A 20,731-nucleotide genomic window follows, 5' to 3' on the forward strand; every position below is an offset into this window, starting at 1 on the left:
TCAACATTAATATTCAACATATTTCCGCAGTCCAATATGCAGCAAAACTGACTTTCAAATTCTTTTTTATGAATTAGTTGTATGGCCCATTTATTTTGTAACTGGACATTGGCAGATTCTCACCTAGCAAGATTGTGTCACTGATTTCTGTCATTTTTTCACCAGCTTTTTAAATTCTTTTTACAAGGTTAATTATTAGCTAGCTGACTTGTCACTCATTATACACAGAGTCCATAGCATGTGAGCAAACATATTCACAGTATATGTTGTAACCTTTTGTTTATACTATAAGAGTAATGGAATTCTTAAACTCTTAGCTGGACAATTTGAGCTACAACCTTTGTGAAGGTGTGAGAGTGTAATGCAGAGTTGTCAAATTCAGTTGTGCCCACATTACATTCAGTTCAGTGTCAATGGAGCCAGACCAAAGAAGCATTTAAATAATATTCAGTAACACATCAGTAATATACACTATACTGTCAAAAGTATTCGCCCGTCTGCCTTCGCATGCATATGAACTAGAGTGACATCCCAATCTTAATCCATACGGTTTAATATGATGTCGGCCCACCCTTTGCAACTATAACAGCTTGAACTCATTTGGGAAGGTGTTCCACAAGGATTAGGAGTGTGTTTATGGGAATTTTTGACCATTCTTCCAGCAGCACATTTGTGAGGTGAGACATTGATGTTGGACAAGGCCTGGCTCACAGTCTTCGCTCTAATTTGTCCAAAAGGTGTTCTATTGGGTTTAGGTCAGGATTCTGTGCAGACCAGTCAAGTTCTTCAACACCAAACTCACTCATTAATGTCTTTATCGACCTTGCTTTGTGCACTGGTGTGTAGTCATACTGGAACAGGAGGGGGCCATCCTCAAACCGTTCCCACAAAGTTGGGAGCAGGAAATTGTCCAAACTCTCTTGGTATGCTGAAGCATTAACAGTTCCTTTCACTGGAACTAAGGGGCCAAGCGCAACTCCTAAAAAACAACCCCACACCATAATCCCTCCTCCACCAAACTTTACACTTTGCACAATGCAGGCAGATAAGAACTGTTCTCCCGGCAACCGCCAAACCCAGACTCATCCAATGGATAGCCAGTCAGAGAAGTGTGATTCATCACTCCAGAGAACATGTCTCCACTGCTCTATAGTCCAGTGGCGTGCTTTACACCACTGCATCCAATGCTTGCATTGCGCTCGGTAACGAAAGGCTTGAATGCAGCTGCTCGGCCATGGAAACCCACTCTATGAAGCTCTCTATGCACTGTTCTTGAGATAATCTGAAGGCTACATGAAGTTTGGAGGTCTGTAGTGACTGACTCAGCATCCACTGACCCTGCTGTGTCATTTTACATGGCTTACATCGTGGCTGAGTTGCTGTCATCCACTTTGTGATAATACCACTGACATTTGACAGTGGGATATTTAGTAGTGAGGAAATTTTACAACTGGACTTATTGCATAGGTGGCATCCTGTCATGGTACCATGCTGGAATTCACTGAGCTCCTCAGAGAGACCCATTCTTTCACAAATGTTTGTAGAAGCAGTCTGCATGCCAAGGTGCTTGGTTTTATATGCCTGTGGCCATGGAAGTGATTGGAACATCTTAATTCAATTAAGATGTTAGATTTGAATGTAGAGAGAGTTTCAGACTGTTGAAACAGAGGGGGAAGAAAATGCCAGAGTTGAAAGGAAAAAACACAATCGCCAGAGATTTTACAAAAGGATGAACATGGTAGATGTGTAGAAGTGGCTTGTGAGTGATTCAACATGTGTTGAGTGATTCCAAGTTGTTGCTTTTGAAGTGTAATGCTGTTAGCAGCTGGTGAGGGGTGCTATACTGCAGAACATCTGAATAAAACCTGTTGAACAGAGGAATGGCTAAATATGTACACCATAAATATATGAATATTGTTGTAAAACTTTCAGAGTTGTGTTTTTAATTGAACTGACAGCTTTGAAAGGCTGTAGGGAAAATGTTACAACAAAGCTGAACTGAGGAGGGAGGAGAAGAGAAGAGGCCCCAGAACGAGGAAGAGACTCGGTGTAACACTGCTAGTACTGTTACACAGATCCCCCTCACAGCACTCCACATCCGTCATTACATTTACTGTATGCATGAATGTTGAAAGGCCTTCACACACTCTTGGTTGCACATCTACTAACAGCTCCCTTAACGCTTTGCATAACCACTGAGTGAGAGACAGAAAGATCAGAGAGAAATACGATGATGACACTATCATAGTATTATGTACTATGATAGTATTAATACTATGATATGAACATCTACTAACAGCTACCTTAACGCCTTGCATAAACACTGAGTGAGAGAAAGAAAGAACAGATAAATAAATTATTTATTTTAATGACTGCTTCACTACACTTTAGAAAAACCTTCCGCTCCTCAGGTTTTTATGGATTAGGATGTAAGATTCATCATTAATGGTAAAATAAATAAATAAAATAATAAAAACGCTATAGAAGTGGCTTGTGAGTGAGTCAACATGTTGGTGGTTCCTAGTTGTTGCTTTTGAAGTGTAATGCTGTTAGCAGCTGGTGAGGGGTGCCGTACTGCAGAAAACCTGAATAAAACCTGCTGAGCAGGTTGCTCAACTCTTGGTTGAATATCTATTCACAGCTACCTTAACGCTTTGCATAACAGTAATCGATATGTCTTCCTTATGCATATCACCCATTAGAATTATACTGCCACCCATCTGACTATATCAACCCGCGTATTGAGAACTACCTTTAGGAAGGTGAGCTATTTTTTCTAACAAGCACCAAACCCACAAGCATTATGCTAGGATATGCGTTTCTTGGGCGGTTTACCTTTAGATATGCCAACAGCCGAGATAATATATTAGCTAGGTGTGTGAGTGGTACACAAGAATTTATACTATAGTCTACCTGTATAATATCTACAGAACAAATAACAAAAATAATATTATTTGGTGGGTACCTGTTCACAATCTGTTAGTGACAGTATAATTTGTTTTAAAATCATTCTTACTTATGCTTAGGCTGGTGATGCTGCCACACTTAAGTTGACACGGCTCTGAGTAATTAACCACTTAGCCCCCCCCCCCCCCCCCCCAATAAATTAACCCGGATATTAAATCAGTCCATAAATAATTAAATATCAACACAAAATGATTCCTTATTCCTTAATAATACTAGTAACAACAGGGCAGTGTTGATTAAACCACACATGTATCAACTTAGAAAGACTTTACTCATTTTCTCTAAACTGTATTTTAGACTGCTGAAAAAAGCCAGTCAAAATAGAATACAATCACAATTTAAAATGCTACTCAATGATTAATAGGCAGTTAAAATATTATAAAATATTATAAAAATACAAATGCAAATGCTTTCTGGCAGGTGTATAATAAATGATTCTTTCTTTCCTTCTTCTTATCAAGACTGTACTGTACACCAAACACTGTTTGAGGAAATCCAAGAGGACCATAAGAGAGCCCATCCACCCAAGCCACAGTAATCTGTCACTGCTGCCATCCAGGAATATGATTCAGAAGCATACAAAGCCAAAAACAGCAGGCTCAGGGTCAAATACCTCCTGCAGGTCATCAGGCTGCTGCATAGTCAGTAGTACTCCAACAAGGCCTGTACTCTGACATACACTCCCACCCTCTCAGATGCCACCTCTATTACTCTGCACCTTGTAGGAATATCAAGCTAAATACCTTAGACAATAAAATGACATCTAATGAAATCACTTCCACTGCTATCCCACTCATTCTGCACTGTCTCACATATGCGGTTTACTCAGGGTTGTTTTTGCAATAGTGCACAGCATGTTTGATGAATGCATGATGCGTGCATGATATGTATGACCATGACTGTACCAGTGTACTCTTTTGTTCTTTAGCAACCTGCATATAACTTCCGTCTTTCCCCCCCGGAGTTTACTTTTAGTAGATATTGTGATTCTTCTAATGTTCTCTCAGTCACATTAGCTTGAATAAGTCACATAGTACAGGAGGCATCATTATGCTATGAAACTGAAACTGTAGAAATTAAAGGACAAGATTGCACCACGGTTAATTATTTTATTGTACTACATTAGACATCGTCATACTTTCTTGATACACAAAATGGAGAAATTACAAAGTTATCAGTTAGGAATTGCTGCAGGTGCAGTATGAATGCATGCACACTGATTTGATAATTTAGAGCAAACATGGTAATAATTGTTTAAACCATTTCCTGAATGGAGGTTACCATAAAGCTGAGCTGAGGAAGGTGGAGGAGAGCAGATGCCCCACAAAGACGAAGAGACTCAGTGTAAGCTGCCAGTACTGTTACACAGATCCCCCTCACAGCACTTCATATCCATCACGTCATTTGTTGTATACATGAGTGTTGAAAGGCCTCCACACACACTCTTGGTTGCACATCCACTCACGGTTACATTAACGCTGTACATAACCACTGAGTGAGAGACAGGACATTCTTGTTTTAACGTCAGTCAACGATCAGCGCTGTGGGTAACAGCGTTCAAATCCTGTTTGGACAAGTACTCTATGCTATACCAATTAGGGTCCTTGTACAAGGCTCCTAAGACTTCACTTGCCTACCTCTGTATTATAACTGAAATTTGTAAGTTGCTCTGGACGAGAGTGTCTGACCTGTGAAATATCAAGCCCTTCAGTCAGGTGTGTTGGAAAGGAAAAAAGCACAAATTCATGAGTCTTTCAGAGAATAGCAGTGCGGGGTACAATGGAGATGGAGTCATCCTAGCTGTGGTGGAGGCAAGGCCTCCAGTGACCAGAGTGTCTTTAAGATAGTGTCATCCTGAAGACAGGGTGCAGCAGAGGCAGGACACTGAAGAAGAGCATCCTCTTGTGAGCAGGGCGTGAGAGGATGGACTGCTGAGGGGTCAGGTGCTGGAGGATCCTCCTTATGTGCACCAGGATGTTCAGATGTTTAACTGACTTCATGCATCCCAGGTTCTTGTGGTCAGTGATCACACTAAAAGGGTGCTTGGCTCATTCTAACCAATGTCTCCACTCCTGGATTGTTAGATTTACCGCAAGTAGTACCATTCAGCGGGTGTGTGGGAGTAAACGGCTATGAGATGGAGCTTCTGTTTGGGTCCTACACGCTGACACAACACTGCTCCTACGCCTGTTTCCGAAGCGTCTACCTCAAGTATAAAAGCTTTAGAAAGATCAGGTTGTTTGAGCAATGGAGCCATCATGATTGACTTTTTTAATGCACAGATGAGTGCCTCAGCAGCTGCAGCTTTGTGGGTGCTCCCTTTAGTAGAGCCATGAGGGGAGCAGCTATACAGCTACTATTCCTGATGAACCTTGTGTAGGATAGAGATAGGTATCTGCATAGAGGGAAGGTTAAGGGAAGGAGAGAGAAAAGGAGGGAGGGAGTTAGAGATCCAGTCAAAAGCACAATTAATAGCGTGACAGCGTAAGCTTTTGGCAAGGCCCAAAGCTACTAATTCCACATTCCTGTCTGTTTTCCAGTTTCAGGCAGTAGCACTTGCTGAATGCAGGTCAGCAATGATGTGTTGTAAATCTTCAGTGCCATTTAAATGGCTGCTGGAAACTATTGGCTTGGCCGGTTTTGTTTTGGGATACAGTGCAGGTATCTGTTTCCAGTGCCTGGGAACAACCTGCAGATCCTCCCACTCCCACCCACTGCAGCCCTCCTATATATGAAGAGCGAGTCCTCCTCTTTTTCCACTGTCTCAGTCTCATCTGTTCCTGTACTGACTTCAGGGATACTAACTCTGCCGGACACCATGATCAAGTTCATTGTCTATGAGCATATTAATTTTGAGGGTCTCAGCAAAGAGTTTACCTCCAATGTCTTCAACTTGGTTGAACCCTTTTTTAATGACACCATTTCCTCTTTGAAGGTGATTGGAAATCCATTGGTCGCTTACACAGATATCAATTTCAGCGGCTCTTCTACGATGAAGGAGAATCCAACAGAGTCGAACACAATGACAGCATTTCGTCACTAGAGATGATTACAGATGACCTGACAAATCCTCAGATCACACTGTATGAATGCTCAGCATACAGAGGCAGCAGCATTGTTCTTACCTGTGAAAAAGTATTTTTGTGAAAATCCAAAGTTTAGAAGCACTTTAATTTAAAGGATATATTGAACCAACCCTATATAGCTATAGCCTTTTCAGAAATACCCACAGTGACAATACGTTAAAAAGAAAAAAAGTGGCTATTTCAAAGGAACAAGATCGGTTAAAGAATCCCTGCTACACTGATTAGTAAACAGGCTCCCCAAACACTTTCACTGATTTCACTGAGATCTGACAGTTATCAATTACGTGGTCTCAACATTAATATTCAACATATTTCCGCAGTCCAATATGCAGCAAAACTGACTTTCAAATTCTTTTTTATGAATTAGTTGTATGGCCCATTTATTTTGTAACTGGACATTGGCAGATTCTCACCTAGCAAGATTGTGTCACTGATTTCTGTCATTTTTTCACCAGCTTTTTAAATTCTTTTTACAAGGTTAATTATTAGCTAGCTGACTTGTCACTCATTATACACAGAGTCCATAGCATGTGAGCAAACATATTCACAGTATATGTTGTAACCTTTTGTTTATACTATAAGAGTAATGGAATTCTTAAACTCTTAGCTGGACAATTTGAGCTACAACCTTTGTGAAGGTGTGAGAGTGTAATGCAGAGTTGTCAAATTCAGTTGTGCCCACATTACATTCAGTTCAGTGTCAATGGAGCCAGACCAAAGAAGCATTTAAATAATATTCAGTAACACATCAGTAATATACACTATACTGTCAAAAGTATTCGCTCGTCTGGCTTCGCACGCATATAAACTAGAGTGAGATCCCAATCTTAATCCATACGGTTTAATATGATGTCGGCCCACCCTTTGCAACTATAACAGCTTGAACTCATTTGGGAAGGTGTTCCACAAGGATTAGGAGCGTGTTTATGGGAATTTTTGACCATTCTTCCATTTGACCATTCTTCTCATCATATCTTGGATATGCAGCAGTAGTGTAGTAGCTTTACTCTGTGGTCACAAAAAAATTGACTTCATTTACTATTATTATTTCCAGAGAACTTTTCAGGTGTGGGAACCTTTTCGTTCTCCAGGCTACTGGGATACCCAATAAAGAATCTGCGTGACTAGCCCTGATAAGAAAAGAATAAAATGCTTTTTCTCCCCTATCTCTCTTGTAATTTTGATATCTGCTGTGTCGTTTTTTTAAAACATGGCATAAAATAATAAAAAGAATTATTTAAAAAATCTAAATCTTGAGTGCCATTTAAATGGCTTCTGGAAACTATTGGCTTGGCCGGTTTTGTTTCGGGATACAGTGCAGGTATCTGTTTCCAGTGCTTGGGAACAACCTGCAGATCCTCCCACTCCCACCCACTGCAGCCCTCCTATAGATGAAGAGGGAGTCCTGCTCTTTTTCCACTGTCTTAGTCTCATCTGTTCCTGTACTGACTTCAGGGATACTAACTCTGCCGGACACCATGAACAAGATCATTGTCTATGAGCATATTAATTTTGAGGGTCTCAGCAAAGAGTTTACCTCCAATGTCTCCAACTTGGTTGAGCACTTTTTCAATGACACCATTTCCTCTTTGAAGGTGATTGGAAATCCATGGGTGGCTTACACAGATATCAATTTCAGTGGCTCCCAGGCTGTCTACGAAGAAGGAGAATACAACAGAGTGAATCCCAATGACAGCATTTCATCACTAGAGATGATTACAGATGACCTGACAAATCCTCAGATCACACTGTATGAACACTCGGCATACAGAGGTAGCAGCATTGTTCTTACCTGTGAGACAAACCTGGCCTATGGCTCTTTCAATGATACAGCTTCTTCTCACAAGGTGCAGAGAGGAGCCTGGGTCCTTTATGAGCATTCAAATAGAGGTGGCGCTATGATGGTGGCCAGAGCATCTTGTGATGTGCCTAACTATGGCTGGTTCAATGACAAAGTCTCTCATGTGCGCCCTCTAAACCCGGGCAGGTCCATTATAACAGCTGAGGTCCTCTGGGGCCAGAAGGAGGAACACGTGTCATCTGTTGTCATTGACATCCTGGATGGTCGGAATGATACAGATCATGAGCAAAACTTCTCCACGGAGCTGGATCAAGAGTACGAGCAGGCTGTCACTGATACCTTCAGCTTCCGCAACGAATCAAGCATCAGTGTGGGAGCAAACTTTGAGGTGAATGTGGGTTTAGTAAAGGCAGAGAGCAGCCTCACTTTGAGCAATACTTTCACAGTGGAGAAAGGAAGCAGCAACACTAGAACAGAGAAGAAGGCTGTTCGTGTCAGCCTGCCAGCCAAAATCCCTCCCCACACCAAGCTCACTTGTATTTCATTCCTGTTAGATCAGATGTATACAAAGCTTCCATCACATTCCATACTATAGAATATACGTTAGGCATGTTTCCGCCTATCTGCAAACAAAATATTTGTGGAAGATACAATTGGAGTGCATGCATTTGATTAATGGGGCATTTGCAATGATCTGTGCATAACTGCTGGTCACCGAATCATTATTTAAAGGAAAGCACAAATATGCTTTTATTTCCTTTTGAGCCTGTAATGTCTTTGTTTTAACAGACACATGTTTAGGCAACTGACCAGTTGTTTCTCAAGACTAGTTGACTGCAGGTGCTTTCACTGAACATTCTTGTTTTAACATGTCAATCAACGATCAGTGCTGTGGGTAACAGCACTCTGCCCCTGAGGGGGCATGGGGTTCAAATCCTGTTCGACAAGTACTCTATGCTATACCAATTAGGGTCCTTGTACAAGGCTCCTAAGACTTCACTTGCCTACCTCTGTAATATGACTGAAATTTGTAAGTTGCTCTGAACGAGATGGTCTGACCTGTGAAATATCAAGCCCTTCAGTCAGGTGTGTTGGAAAGGAAAAAAGAACAAATTCATGAGTATAGGAGCAACTCTGGGAACTCGATTAATGCTGAATTTAAGGAGCAGAAGATCTAATGCAGGTAGTAAACACGGTCTACATGAAAATATAAATTACATATGTATTTTACATACCCTCATCATATGTTGAATATGCAGCAGCAGTGTAGTAGCTTTACTCTGTGGTCACAAAAAATTTGACTTCATTTACTATTATTATTTCCAGAGAACTTTTCAGGTGTGGGAACCTTTTCGTTCTCCAGGCTACTGGGATACCCAATAAAGAATCTGCGTGACTAGCCCTGATAAGAAAAGAATAAAATGCTTTTTCTCCCCTATCTCTCTTGTAATTTTGATATCTGCTGTGTCGTTTTTTTAAAACATGGCATAAAATAATAAAAAGAATTATTTAAAAAATCTAAGGGTCTTCTATGATGATCATGCATTGACAACATGCACTCATAAATATGCTTTACATGCATTTATTGGATATTCTAAAAGGGTTATATTATTAGCAAAATGCTTTTTTTGCGCTTTTCAATGTCATTTTTAGGGCACACTTGCATTTCATTCCTGTTAGATCAGATGTATATAAAGCTTCTATCACATTCCATACTATAGAATATACGTTAGGCATGTTTCCGCCCATCTGCAAACAAAATATTTGTGGAAGGTACAATTGGAATGCATGCATTTGATTAATGGGGCATTTGCAATGATCTGTGCATAACTGCTGGTCACCGAATCATTATTTAAAGGACAGCACAAATATGCTTTTATTTCCTTTTGAGCCTGTAATGTCTTTGTTTTAACAGACACATGTTTAGGCAACTGACCAGTTGTTTCTCAAGACTAGTTGACTGCAGGTGCTTTCACTGAACATTCTTGTTTTAACGACAATCAACGATCAGTGCTGTGGGTAACAGCACTCTGCCCCTGAGGGGGCATGGGGTTCAAATCCTGTTCGACAAGTACTCTATGCTATACCAATTAGGGTCCTTGTACAAGACTCCTAAGACTTCACATGCCTACCTCTGTAATATGACTGAAAGTTGTAAGTTGGTCTGAACGAGAGTGTCTGACCTGTGAAATATCAAGCCCTTCAGTCAGGTGTGTTGGAAAGGAAAAAAGAACAAATTCATGAGTATAGGAGCAACTCTGGGAACTCGATTAATGCTGAATTTAAGGAGCAGAAGATCTAATGCAGGTAGTAAACACGGTCTACATGAAAATATAAATTACATATGTATTTTACATACCCTCATCATATGTGCTGTGTCGTTTTTTTAAAACATGGCATAAAATAATAAAAATAATTATTTAAAAAATCTAAATCTTCAGTGCCATTTAAATGGCTTCTGGAAACTATTGGCTTGGCCGGTTTTGTTTTGGGATACAGTGCAGGTATCTGTTTCCTGTGCTTGGGAACAACCTGCAGATCCTCCCACTCCCACCCACTGCAGCCCTCCTATATATGAAGAGGGAGTCCTGCTCTTTTTCCACTGTCTCAGTCTCATCTGTTCCTGTACTGACTTCAGGGATACTAACTCTGCCGGACACCATGAACAAGATCATTGTCTATGAGCATATTAATTTTGAGGGTCTCAGCAAAGAGTTTACCTCCAATGTCTCCAACTTGGTTGAGCACTTTTTCAATGACACCATTTCCTCTTTGAAGGTGATTGGAAATCCATGGGTGGCTTACACAGATATCAATTTCAGTGGCTCCCAGGCTGTCTACGAAGAAGGAGAATACAACAGAGTGAATCCCAATGACAGCATTTCGTCACTAGAGATGATTACAGATGACCTGACAAATCCTCAGATCACACTGTATGAACACTCGGCATACAGAGGTAGCAGCATTGTTCTTACCTGTGAGACAAACCTGGCTTATGGCTCTTTCAATGATACAGCTTCTTCTCACAAGGTGCAGAGAGGAGCCTGGGTCCTTTATGAGCATTCAAATAGAGGTGGCGCTATGATGGTGGCCAGAGCATCTTGTGATGTGCCTAACTATGGCTGGTTCAATGACAAAGTCTCTCATGTGCGCCCTCTAAACCCGGGCAGGTCCATTATAACAGCTGAGGTCCTCTGGGGCCAGAAGGAGGAACACGTGTCATCTGTTGTCATTGACATCCTGGATGGTTGCAATGATACAGATCATGAGCAAAACTTCTCCACGGAGCTGGATCAAGAGTACGAGCAGGCTGTCACTGATACCTTCAGCTTCCGCAACGAATCAAGCATCAGTGTGGGAGCAAACTTTGAGGTGAATGTGGGTTTAGTGAAGGCAGAGAGCAGCCTCACTTTGAGCAATACTTTCACAGTGGAGAAAGGAAGCAGCAACACTAGAACAGAGAAGAAGGCTGTTCGTGTCAGCCTGCCAGCCAAAATCCCTCCCCACACCAAGCTCACTTGTATTTCATTCCTGTTAGATCAGATGTATACAAAGCTTCCATCACATTCCATACTATAGAATATACGTTAGGCATGTTTCCGCCTATCTGCAAACAAAATATTTGTGGAAGATACAATTGGAGTGCATGCATTTGATTAATGGGGCATTTGCAATGATCTGTGCATAACTGCTGGTCACCGAATCATTATTTAAAGGACAGCACAAATATGCTTTTATTTCCTTTTGAGCCTGTAATGTCTTTGTTTTAACAGACACATGTTTAGGCAACTGACCAGTTGTTTCTCAAGACTAGTTGACTGCAGGTGCTTTCACTGAACATTCTTGTTTTAACATGTCAATCAACGATCAGTGCTGTGGGTAACAGCACTCTGCCCCTGAGGGGACATGGGGTTCAAATCCTGTTCGACAAGTACTCTATGCTATACCAATTAGGGTCCTTGTACAAGGCTCCTAAGACTTCACTTGCCTACCTCTGTAATATGACTGAAATTTGTAAGTTGCTCTGAACGAGATGGTCTGACCTGTGAAATATCAAGCCCTTCAGTCAGGTGTGTTGGAAAGGAAAAAAGAACAAATTCATGAGTATAGGAGCAACTCTGGGAACTCGATTAATGCTGAATTTAAGGAGCAGAAGATCTAATGCAGGTAGTAAACACGGTCTACATGAAAATATAAATTACATATGTATTTTACATACCCTCATCATATGTTGAATATGCAGCAGCAGTGTAGTAGCTTTACTCTGTGGTCACAAAAAATTTGACTTCATTTACTATTATTATTTCCAGAGAACTTTTCAGGTGTGGGAACCTTTTCGTTCTCCAGGCTACTGGGATACCCAATAAAGAATCTGCGTGACTAGCCCTGATAAGAAAAGAATAAAATGCTTTTTCTCCCCTATCTCTCTTGTAATTTTGATATCTGCTGTGTCATTTTTTTAAAACATGGCATAAAATAATAAAAAGAATTATTTAAAAAATCTAAGGGTCTTCTATGATGATCATGCATTGACAACATGCACTCATAAATATGCTTTACATGCATTTATTGGATATTCTAAAAGGGTTTTATTATTAGCAAAATGTTTTTTTGTGCTTTTCAATGTCATTTTTAGGGCACACTTGCATTTCATTCCTGTTAGATCAGATGTATACAAAGCTTCCATCACATTCCATACTATAGAATATACTTTAGGCATGTTTCCGCCCATCAGCAAACAAAATATTTGTGGAAGGTACAATTGGAGTGCATGCATTTGATTAATGGGGCATTTGCAATGATCTGTGCATAACTGCTGGTCACCGAATCATTATTTAAAGGACAGCACAAATATGCTTTTATTTCCTTTTGAGCCTGTAATGTCTTTGTTTTAACAGACACATGTTTAGGCAACTGACCAGTTGTTTCTCAAGACTAGTTGACTGCAGGTGCTTTCACTGAACATTCTTGTTTTAACGACAATCAACGATCAGTGCTGTGGGTAACAGCACTCTGCCCCTGAGGGGGCATGGGGTTCAAATCCTGTTCGACAAGTACTCTATGCTATACCAATTAGGGTCCTTGTACAAGGCTCCTAAGACTTCACTTGCCTACCTCTGTAATATGACTGAAATTTGTAAGTTGCTCTGGACGAGAGTGTCTGACCTGTGAAATATCAAGCTCTTCAGTCAGGTGTGTTGGAAAGGAAAAAAGAACAAATTCATGAGTCTTTCAGAGAATAGCAGTGCGGGGTGCAATGGAGATGGAGTCATCCTAGCTGTGGTAGTGGCAAGGCCTCCAGTGACCAGAGTGTCTTTAAGATAGTGTCATCCTGAAGACAGGGTGCAGCAGAGGCAGGACACTGAAGAAGAGCATCCTCTTGTGAGCAGGGCGTGAGAGGATGGACTGCTGAGGGGTCAGGTGCTGGAGGATCCTCCTTATGTGCACTAGGATGTTCAGATGTTTAACTGACTTCATGCATCCCAGGTTCTTGTGGTCAGTGATCACACTAAAAGGGTGCTTGGTTCTTTCTAACCAATGTCTCCACTCCTGGATTGCTAGATTTACCGCAAGTAGTAACATTCAGCGAGTGTGTGGGAGTAAACGGCTATGAGATGGAGCTTCTGTTTGGGTCCTACACGCTGACACAACACTGCTCCTACGCCTGTTTCCGAAGCGTCTACCTCAAGTATAAAAGCTTTAGAAAGATCAGGTTGTTTGAGCAATGGAGCCATCATGATTGACTTTTTTAATGCACAGATGAGTGCCTCAGCAGCTGCAGCTTTGTGGGTGCTCCCTTTAGTAGAGCCATGAGGGGAGCAGCTATACAGCTACTATTCCTGATGAACCTTGTGTAGGATAGAGATAGGTATCTGCATAGAGGGAAGGTTAAGGGAAGGAGAGAGAAAAGGAGGGAGGGAGTTAGAGATCCAGTCAAAAGCACAGTTAATAGTGTGACAGCGTAAGCTTTTGGCAAGGCCCAAAGCTACTAATTCCACATTCCTGTCTGTTTTCCAGTTTCAGGCAGTAGCACTTGCTGAATGCAGGTCAGCAATGATGTGTTGTAAATCTTCAGTGCCATTTAAATGGCTGCTGGAAACTATTGGCTTGGCCGGTTTTGTTTTGGGATACAGTGCAGGTATCTGTTTCCAGTGCCTGGGAACAACCTGCAGATCCTCCCACTCCCACCCACTGCAGCCCTCCTATATATGAAGAGGGAGTCCTGCTCTTTTTCCACTGTCTCAGTCTCATCTGTTCCTGTACTGACTTCAGGGATACTAACTCTGCCGGACACCATGATCAAGATCATTATCTATGAGCATATTAATTTTGAGGGTCTCAGCAAAGAGTTTAGCTCCAATGTCTTCAACTTGGTTGAACCCTTTTTTAATGACACCATTTCCTCTTTGAAGGTGATTGGAAATCCATTGGTCGCTTACACAGATATCAATTTCAGCGGCTCTTCTACGATGAAGGAGAATCCAACAGAGTCGAACACAATGACAGCATTTCGTCACTAGAGATGATTACAGATGACCTGACAAATCCTCAGATCACACTGTATGAACGCTCAGCATACAGAGGCAGCAGCATTGTTCTTACCTGTGAAAAAGTATTTTTGTGAAAATCCAAAGTTTAGAAGCACTTTCATTTAAAGGATATTTTGAACCAACCCTATATAGCTACAGGCTTTTCAGAAATACCCACGATAAAAAGAAAAAAAGTGGCTATTTCAAAGGACCTATATCGGTTAAAGAATCCCTGCTACACTGATTAGTAAACAGGCTCCCCAAACACTTTCACTGATTTCACTGAGTTCTGACAGTTATCAATTACGTGGTCTCAACATTAATATTCAACATATTTCCGCAGTCCAACATGCAGCAAAACTGACTTTCAAATTCTTTTTTATGAATTAGTTGTATGGCCCATTTATTTTGTAACGACATTGGCAGATCCTCACCTAGCAAGATCGTGTCACTGATTTCTGTCATTTTTTCACCAGCTTTTTAAATTCTTTTTACAAGGTTAATTATTAGCTAGCTGACTTGTCACTCATTATACACAGAGTCCATAGCATGTGAGCCAACATATTCACAGTATATGTTGTAACCTTTTGTGTATACTATAAGAGTAATGGAATTCTTAAACTCTTAGCTGGACAATTTGAGCTACAACCTTTGTGAAGGTGTGAGAGTGTAATGCAGAGTTGTCAAATTCAGTTGTGCCCACATTACATTCAGTTCAGTGTCAATGGAGCCAGACCAAAGAAGCATTTAAATAATATTCAGTAACACATCAGTAATATACACTATACTGTCAAAAGTATTCGCTCGTCTGCCTTCGCATGCATATGAACTAGAGTGACATCCCAATCTTAATCCATACGGTTTAATATGATGTCGGCCCACCCTTTGCAACTATAACAGCTTGAACTCATTTGGGAAGGTGTTCCACAAGGATTAGGAGTGTGTTTATGGGAATTTTTGACCATTCTTCCAGCAGCACATTTGTGAGATCAGACATTGATGTTGGACAAGGCCTGGCTCACAGTCTTCGCTCTAATTTGTCCAAAAGGTGTTCTATTGGGTTTAGGTCAGGATTCTGTGCAGACCAGTCAAGTTCTTCAACACCAAACTCACTCATTAATGTCTTTATCGACCTTGCTTTGTGCACTGGTGTGTAGTCATACTGGAACAGGAGGGGGCCATCCTCAAACCGTTCCCACAAAGTTGGGAGCAGGAAATTGTCCAAACTCTCTTGGTATGCTGAAGCATTAACAGTTCCTTTCACTGGAACTAAGGGGCCAAGCGCAACTCCTAAAAAACAACCCCACACCATAATCCCTCCTCCACCAAACTTTACACTTTGCACAATGCAGGCAGATAAGAACTGTTCTCCCGGCAACCGCCAAACCCAGACTCATCCAATGGATAGCCAGTCAGAGAAGTGTGATTCATCACTCCAGAGAACATGTCTCCACTGCTCTATAGTCCAGTGGCGTGCTTTACACCACTGCATCCAATGCTTGCATTGCGCTCGGTAACGAAAGGCTTGAATGCAGCTGCTCGGCCATGGAAACCCACTCTATGAAGCTCTCTATGCACTGTTCTTGAGATAATCTGAAGGCTACATGAAGTTTGGAGGTCTGTAGTGACTGACTCAGCATCCACTGACCCTGCTGTGTCATTTTACATGGCTTACATCGTGGCTGAGTTGCTGTCATCCACTTTGTGATAATACCACTGACATTTGACAGTGGGATATTTAGTAGTGAGGAAATTTTACAACTGGACTTATTGCATAGGTGGCATCCTGTCATGGTACCATGCTGGAATTCACTGAGCTCCTCAGAGAGACCCATTCTTTCACAAATGTTTGTAGAAGCAGTCTGCATGCCAAGGTGCTTGGTTTTATATGCCTGTGGCCATGGAAGTGATTGGAACATCAATTAAGATGTTAGATTTGAATGTAGAGAGAGTTTCAGACTGTTGAACCAGAGGGGGAAGAAAATGCCAGAGTTGAAAGGAAAAAACACAATCGCCAGAGATTTTACAAAAGGATGAACATGGTAGATGTGTAGAAGTGGCTTGTGAGTGATTCAACATGTGTTGAGTGATTCCAAGTTGTTGCTTTTGAAGTGTAATGCTGTTAGCAGCTGGTGAGGGGTGCCGTACTGCAGAAAACCTGAATAAAACCTGCTGAGCAGGTTGCTCAACTCTTGGTTGAATATCTATTCACAGCTACCTTAACGCTTTGCATAACAGTAATTGATATGTCTTCCTTATGCATATCATGCATTAGAATTATACTGCCACCCATCTGACTATATCAACCCGCGTATTGAGAACTACCTTTATGAAGGTGAGCTATTTTTTCTAACAAGCACCAAACCCACAAGCATTATGCTAGGATATGCGTTTCTTGGGCGGTTTACCTTTAGATATGCCAACAGCCGAGATAATATATTAGCTAGGTGTGTGGGTGGTACACAAGAATTTATACTATAGTCTACCTGTATAATATCTACAGAACAAATAACAAAAATAATATTATTTGGTGAGAACCTGTTCACAATCTGTTAGTGACAGTATAATTTGTTTTAAAATCATTCTTACTTATGCTTAGGCTGGTGATGCTGCCACACTGAAATTGACACGGCTCTGAGTAATTAACCACTTAGCCCCCCCCCCCCCCAATAAATTAACCCGGAAGTTAAATCAGTCCATAAATAATTAAATATCAACACAAAATGATTCCTTATTCCTTACTAATACTAGTAACAACAGGGCAGTGTTGATTAAACCACACATGTATCAACTTAGAAAGACTTTACTCATTTTCTCTAAACTGTATTTTAGACTGCTGAAAAAAGCCAGTCAAAATAGAATACAATCACAATTTAAAATGCTACTCAATGATTAATAGGCAGTTAAAATATTATAAAATATTATAAAAATACAAATGCAAATGCTTTCTGGCAGGTGTATAATAAATGATTCTTTCTTTCCTTCTTCTTATCAAGACTGTACTGTACACCAAACACTGTTTGAGGAAATCCAAGAGGACCATAAGAGAGCCCATCCACCCAAGCCACAGTAATCTGTCACTGCTGCCGTCCAGGAATATGATTCAGAAGCATACAAAGCCAAAAACAGCAGGCTCAGGGTCAAATACCTCCTGCAGGTCATCAGGCTGCTGCATAGTCAGTAGTACTCCAACAAAGCCTGTACTCTGACATACACTCCCACCCTCTCAGATGCCACCTCTATTACTCTGCACCTTGTAGGAATATCAAGCTAAATACCTTAGACAATAAAATGACATCTAATGATATCACTTCCACTGCTATCCCACTCATTCTGCACTGTCTCACATATACTGTTTACTCAGGGTTGTTTTTGCAATAGTGCACAGCATGTTTGATGAATGCATGATGCGTGCATGATATGTATGACCATGACTGTACCATTGTACTCTTTTGTTCTTTAGCAACCTGCATATAACTTCCGTCTTTCCCCCCCGGAGTTTGTCAATAGTATATTCACAGATATTTGTTAATTACTGCCAGAATGGAAAGAGTTCATACTTAATCTTTTCACACACCTATAACTCCCATGAACAACTGTTTTGATTTTGAAGAACCCATGTCTATTTTTCATTAATTGCAATAAATGAACCTGTGTAGATCCTGAGTGTGTTCCTTCCATTTTGTTGTGCTCTGAAATCGGTTTCAGATATTTCTGGGAATGAAAATTCCCACAGTTTCATAATTGGAGTTTACTTTTAGTAGATATTGTGATTCTTCTAATGTTCTCTCAGTCACATTAGCTTGAATAAGTCACATAGCACAGGAGACATCATTATGCTATTAAACTGAAACTGTAGAAATTAAAGGACAAGATTACACCACGGTTAATTCTTTTATTGTACTACATTAGACATCGTCATACTTTCTTGATACACAAAACGGAGAAATTACAAAGTTATCATTTAGGAATTGCTGTAGGTGCAGTATGAATGCATGCACACTGATTTTATAATTTAGAGCAAACATGGTAATAATTGTTTAAACCATTTCCTGAATGGAGGTTACCACAAAGCTGAGCTGAGGAAGGTGGAGGAGAGCAGATGCCCCAGAAAGACGAAGAGACTCAGTGTAAGCTGCCAGTACTGTTACACAGATCCCCCTCACAGCACTTCACATCCGTTATTACGTTTGTTGTATGCATGAGTGTTGAAAGGCCTTCACACACACTCTTGGTTGCACATCCACTCACGGTTACATTAATGCTGTACAAATCCACTGAGTGAGAGACAGGAAGAACAGAGAGAAATACTAAATCCAGTTGCACATGTAGACTTCAGTAATGTATAGATATTTCCATTTTGCCACAGTCCTCCCCACATTTAGTTGATTTAATTATTCTTTTATCAGTTTTTCTAAAATTCTAACCAGTGGATAGTTCAGTGTCTTTGCTGTTCCAATGCCCTGTGTTATGAGTTCAGTCAAAGAAAAATTGTGATAAGTAGAACATTTCCTTAAGAACCTCGGATTTAAAATATTCCCCTGTTTCTGACCAACTAAGGACACTACACACTGCAGGCTTTTCTACAGCTGGAATTGGAAACCTCAACCATCATAAGCAGATTACTTTGTACTTTTGTCATGCATAAAAGAACCGGCTTTATCCTGTAAGCAGATTGTTTGATTTTTACCTGTTGTGCTAAAGCAGTGGTCTTCATCTCCTTCACAGTTCACAGTATCTGAGCAGTCTCTGGTATTGCAACACTTCTTCCCATTAGGAGGCTGGTTTGGTAAAGCTAAAAGCAAGTAAACATACAGAGAAAAAGAGGAAGCTAATCAACATCAGTCTGCAAAATATGGTTCAGAAGGTCTCGCTACTATATTGTTAAACATGACTGTGATTTAAATTTCCAGTTTAGTAATGTTCCTCTGGTGTTCTCTCTCACTGTGCACTTCCTCTTTAGATGTCATGCTCTACACACTCTGCCCATTTGCTCATTAGGGTCCACTCCCTCAGGTCTAAGTCATGATAAACTAGGACAAGTCAAGGTCACTGACATGAGCTGTGTCAAGTCCAGAGAAGTATAGTATTTATGTTTATAGCATTTGGCAGATGCCCTTGTCCAAAGCACTTCTGAAAGATGCTCTAGACAAGGAACAGTTCAGAGAATTTTGTGAAAGAAGTAGATTAATCATTTACCTGGGACCATTTGCTTGTTGCACCTATCAGTGTCGCAGCATTTGGAATTAGCGGTCAATTTCAAAAGCCCAGCGTTCACCCTGCCACTGATACACAGTGTGGGTGGTATACAAGTATGTATACTATAGTCTATCTGTATACCATCTATAGAACAAATCATAAAAATAACATTATTTAGTGGAAATCTGTTCAGGATCTGTTAGTGACAGTATAATTTGCATTAAACTCATTCTTACTTGTGCTTAGGCTGGCAGTGACGCTACCACACTGATATAGACACGGATATGTGTAATTGTATTCAGTAGGTACCGGTGCATAATACTCATAGCATTCGAGTGCCAGTGCTAGAAAACAATGAGAATCCAGAGTGAACTGACTGCATAGAGAAATAGCAAAATACACACGCACTTGGCATACATGCATTTGTTTTGTGTAGTCTACTGCATATTATTCCTGTAGTGGCTATGATAAATAAACAAAATATCAGGATGTTAAATAAGTTTGTACATCATTATCAACACAAACACATAGGACATTAAACCATTACAACTTAAGCATACATTATCCCTTAATAATACTAGTAACACCAGGACAGTGTTGATTAAACAATACATTTATTAAAAGTAATTATGGTGCTGACTATGCTAATTATATATACAAATGATATGATTCTCCTCACCTTTGGTGAAAAACAAAGTGATTAGTCCCAATGTGATTTGAATGTCCATTACTGCATGAATCTTTCACATTGTATGAGAAATGTGAAGTGAGCATGTATCTATTTGTTTTATCAGGGTGTTTATAAGGGTGTGTACTGTGGAGTCACATGTACTCAGAAAAGTAGCTAGGTGACTATGTTAACAGAACTATATTTTAACAGAAAGTAGCATTCAATGTAACACTTTCTCATAGTAAATGTAAAAAGGGTGAACTCTAGCAGTCTCCAGGAAGTCCTAATCAATTTTATCACTGTGAAATGATACGTGGCTTTCATTTCTTTAACTCAATTTATGATAGTAATAAAGTTCAGATCTCCATACGTCTACATATGGTTGTCATAGGGCTTAATGTTGAACAAATGTTTTGTTTCTTGTCCCTATATCTGGAAGCTTATTTGAACCAGTTTTGTACTTGCATTTCCTACTACA

At 40.4% G+C, this 20,731-nt stretch overlaps 1 long non-coding RNA gene and 2 pseudogenes across 1 annotated transcript; 2 read left to right on the forward strand and 1 right to left on the reverse strand.

The window, feature by feature from the left end:
• Positions 1-7,531: 7,531 nt before the first annotated feature.
• Positions 7,532-9,032, forward strand: LOC145652997 (epidermal differentiation-specific protein pseudogene; annotated as a pseudogene).
• Positions 9,033-10,515: 1,483 nt separating this feature from the next.
• Positions 10,516-12,016, forward strand: LOC118240658 (epidermal differentiation-specific protein pseudogene; annotated as a pseudogene).
• A 6,264-nt stretch (positions 12,017-18,280) lies between these two features.
• Positions 18,281-20,310, reverse strand: LOC118240630 (uncharacterized). The gene is made up of 5 exons (XR_014119260.1): positions 20,263-20,310; positions 19,820-19,927; positions 19,584-19,727; positions 19,075-19,179; positions 18,281-18,661 (listed from the first exon to the last, which is right to left on the reverse strand). It is a non-coding gene; the product is annotated as an uncharacterized LOC118240630 (long non-coding RNA).
• Positions 20,311-20,731: the final 421 nt, after the last annotated feature.

The sequence above is a fragment of the Electrophorus electricus genome, chromosome 21 (genome assembly GCF_041902795.1).
Source record: "Electrophorus electricus isolate QZ-2024a chromosome 21, ASM4190279v1, whole genome shotgun sequence".
Lineage (NCBI taxonomy): Eukaryota > Metazoa > Chordata > Actinopteri > Gymnotiformes > Gymnotidae > Electrophorus > Electrophorus electricus.